Source organism: Plecotus auritus (assembly GCF_963455305.1).
Source record: "Plecotus auritus genome assembly, contig: SCAFFOLD_89, whole genome shotgun sequence".
NCBI classification, from domain to species: Eukaryota; Metazoa; Chordata; class Mammalia; order Chiroptera; family Vespertilionidae; genus Plecotus; species Plecotus auritus.
Window position 1 is genome coordinate 1 of NW_027664316.1, and position 4,000 is coordinate 4,000.

General features: G+C 53.9%; 1 pseudogene across 1 annotated transcript; it reads left to right on the forward strand.

Annotated features, from left to right (window-relative positions):
* The first annotated feature begins 1,097 nt into the window (after positions 1 to 1,097).
* On the forward strand, positions 1,098 to 2,663 carry LOC308240663 (annotated as a pseudogene). Its single transcript has 3 exons — positions 1,098 to 1,266; positions 1,432 to 1,611; positions 1,874 to 2,663. The product of its transcript is annotated as an uncharacterized misc_RNA (transcript).
* The last annotated feature ends 1,337 nt before the right edge of the window (positions 2,664 to 4,000 follow it).

Sequence of the window (4,000 nt, forward strand, 5' to 3'; positions counted from 1 at the left end):
CTGCCTCCTGCACACACCCCCACCCCCCCACTCCCGGACTGAGCCTGCAACCCAGGCATGTGCCTTTGACCAGAATCGAACCCAAGACCCTTCAGTCCCCAGGCCAACACTCTATCCACTCAGCCAAACCAGTCAGGGCAATCCTGTGGCCTTTTGAATTGATGCTGCCTTTCTTTGGCTCCTAATGCATATTCTGCTTAGATCTCAAGACTGTGAACCATGTCAAACACCTACAAACTTCCCATGCACTTCTTTGGCCAACAGAACTCCATGCAGGATTCAAAGATAAGCCTGAATTCTAAGGATCTCAGCCCGCTGGATCTGGGCATGATACCCAAATACTGATGTGGGAGCTAAATAACTTCATCTTGCTGAGTAGCAGCTAATAAGTAATGCTTTAAGCTGGGCAGAAAAATCGAGACATGGAAATGTAATTGTGTCAGAGAATTAAGACATCAAAAATTTCAAGGGACTACCCTCTAATGTCCAAACCACATGGACCACCTGCTGTTGGCTGTGTCCAGCTGTCTCTGGCAGGTTAAGGAAGAAACTGGAAATGTGCTGCCTTCTGGGTAGGGAACTCATTGGTCAGGGGGTTCAGGAGGAATTGGGAGACTTTAGCCCTTGAATACTATTTTACTCTTTGAGTTTTTGCTTATTTTTTTTTTGGTGTGTGTGTGTATTTAATTAGTTTTCCATTAAAAAGTTATTCCAACTCCTCAGGAATGCTAAAATGGTCCCATTAGAACTGTCTGAAAAGCACCCGGGTCCCTGAAAATATCAGTCTGCTTCTCTACGGATATTGTCCGGCTGTTGGATCTTCCCTAGGACTCTAGAGCTCCGCCCTCTCCCTCCCAGAGGGCGCGGGGGCGGGGGGAGGAGAGGAGGGCGGGTCCAGTGGGAACCCACCCCCAACAGAGCGCACCTGTGCCATCTCGGATAGAAGCCGGCTGCGGAAGGCTCGGCCTGGAATCCAATAAGAAGGGGGTGGGGAGGAGCTTGCCACAGCCCTTATAATAAGCCCCGGGCCCAAAAGCAGCTGCCGAATACAGGCTTGTATCTACACCAGTCCTCTCTGCGTGTCCCGCCGCCGCAGCATGGCCACCGCCAAGCGCTTTCCCACGCTCGTGCAACTGGAGCAGCGGGGAGGGTCGCCATTCCAGGTGCTGGGTGACAGCGCGAAGCAGCCCTACTGGTTCCACACCGAGTACCTCAAGAGCCCGAAGACAGTTCGCCTCGAGGCGTGGCTGGTGGAAGCGATCTTCGGTGAGTGGCCGGAGAGGGGAAGCCAGTGCGGCCTCCTTTCCCCGGCTCCTATCACCCAGGCTAACCGCGCCTCGGGGCGAGCCTCCTCTGTGGCCCTGGCAATTCTCCCCTCCCGACACCTCCCCTTCCAGTGCACCCCTCACGGCCTTTTTCGCTCCTGTGCAGGCCCCGGCGGAGAGCACATTCCGCACGTCGAGTGTGTGTCGCAGACCCTGCTTCGCATTAATCAGTGGGACCCTGAAGGCGAGGCTGAGATCTTGATATTTGGTCGGCCTTCTTACCAAAAGGATGTGTCCAAGATGATCATGAACTTGGCTCACTATCACCGCCAACTCCGGGCACAAGGTAGGGGGCCGGGAATAGTGAGGGGAACCCTGGGCAGACCTTAGCTTGCTTGGGAGGGATCCTGATGCTTCTTGGGTGTGCCCGGGCAGCGGTCTCACCCTCTTAGTCCGCCGGGAATGGGCGTCCTCTTTGCGAGGCATCTAGAAGGCCACATCGACCCCGTGCTCTGATTCCGGCCCCCACCCCTGCAGCCCTTACCGATGCTCCTGTGGGGAGAGTGTGGGGGACACAGGTGCGGCCTCCTCACATGCTCTTCTTCCAGGCTCGTGGAAGAACGCTGCCCAGCAGGCCGAGCCGCGGAACTTCTCCGCTGCAGTCCGGATAGCTGCGATCCAGGCCTCCCCGGACAAAGTCCGGTTGGCCAAGATCCAGCGGTCCCCCGACGCTGTCCAGGAGACGGCGACCCAGCGGTCCCCCGACACTGTCCAGGAGACGGCGACCCAGCGGTCCCCCGACGCTGTTCAAGAGAAGGCGACCCAGCGGTCCCCCGACGCTGTTCAAGAGAAGGCGACCCAGCGGTCCCCCGACGCTGTCCGGGAGACGGCGACCCAGCGGTCCCCCGACGCTGTCCGGGAGAAGGCGACCCAGCGGTCCCCCGACGCTGTTCAAGAGAAGGCGACCCAGCGGTCCCCCGACGCTGTTCAAGAGAAGGCGACCCAGCGGTCCCCCGACGCTGTTCAAGAGAAGGCGACCCAGCGGTCCCCCGACGCTGTTCGGGAGAAGGCGACCCAGCGGTCCCCCGACGCTGTTCAAGAGAAGGCGACCCAGCGGTCCCCAGACGCTGTCCGCGAGGTGGCGACCCAGCTGTTCCCCAACACAGTCTAGGAGGCAGCAACCCAGAGCTCCCCCAACACTACCCAGAGCCCGGTTCCCAGGTTATTTTCATTTCGGGGCCCCGGAGCGCGAGCCAGGCAAGGTTCAAGTGAAAACCCCCATTTGGAGCCCTACTCTAGGTCCTGCTTCTGCCGCAGAAGCTGGGGGAAGTAAAGGGTGGTGTGGGTTGTTTTTGGCTTCCCCAACCCCATGTTAAATGTTTGCAAACACAAATCTAAAAAGTTGTAACAAAAGAATCGAATTTCCTTAATAAAGAATCGAATTAACCTACCGTCTGTTAATTGGCAGGTAGAAGGGGAGGCAATATCTGCTCTAGGCTGCTTTCTGTCTACAAGCAGGTGAGACCTGTTGGGTTTCTAGCGGCCAGAGGTCGCAGGCTGGTGCTTCCCTCATGCCCCTTAACCGCGCACACCTGGCTTTGCCCACTGAGCGGCCCCTCTGGCCCAAGGAGTCTGCCCTCCCTGGGAAACCTCTCCAAACCTGGGGTGGAGCACCCTTTGTCACTGTTTAAAATTGAAGTATATTTGGAATAGTGTAAATTTCAGGTGTTTAACATGTTAATTTGATACAGTATGAATGCCGTTGTAGCGATAATTAGCAACTCGGTCAGATTTGGCTTCTGGCTCCAGGCAGCTCCAATACCAGGTGCCTGCTAGAAGGAAGCAAACTGTTAACAGCTGGGTGCTGGGATTAAAAAACAGGAGCAAGCACCAATCTCAGTGTTAGGAAAACTTTCATTTTTAAAAATTCAAGGCCCCTGCTGATGTGCTCAGTGGACTGATCATCCTCCCATGCACCCGAGGTCAGTTCCATTGGCTTCCGTCAGGGCACAAGCCTGGGTTTGGGGCTTTAGGGCTCCAGTAGGGGGCATGTAGGAGGCAGCCAATTGATATTTCTCTCTCATAGATGTTTTTCTCCTTTGCCCTCCTCTCTAAAAAACATTTTAAAAATTAACACACAAAAATAACTTCAAGGCCTAGCCAGTTTGGCTGAGTGGATAGAGCTTAGGCCTGCAGACTGAAGGGTCCGGGATTCAATTCCAGTCAAGAGCACCTACCTCGGATTCCTGGCCCTGGTCAGGGTGCATGCGGGAGGCAACCAATTGATATGTCTTTCACATTGATGTTTCTCTTTCTACCTCTCACCCTCCTTCCACACTCTCTAAAAACAAAAATCAATGGAAAAATATCCTCAGGTGGAGATTAAAAATAATTTTTTAAAAGAGAACTTCACTTTAAAGATCAGGGCAGTGGTATGTCTGTCATAGGCCCTTGGGTTACCACTAATAGGTGATCACTGTGGATGAAAGGGGCCACATGCTAACCTGACAAGCTCAGGGAAGGACTGCATGCCTGTCTTGCAAACTTCACAAAGGATGGTCTGAAATTAAACTTTAAAAGCAGTTAGGGTGGGTAGTTAATGTCCTGGGCCAGTATCTTCACTGACAAGGTCAACCTTTACCTTAATTGAACCTATCTTTTTGCATCTATGATAACATACGAGTATCCTTGAAATGTCTGGGTAACTTGTAACTTCCCTTTTTCCAGACTCTTTG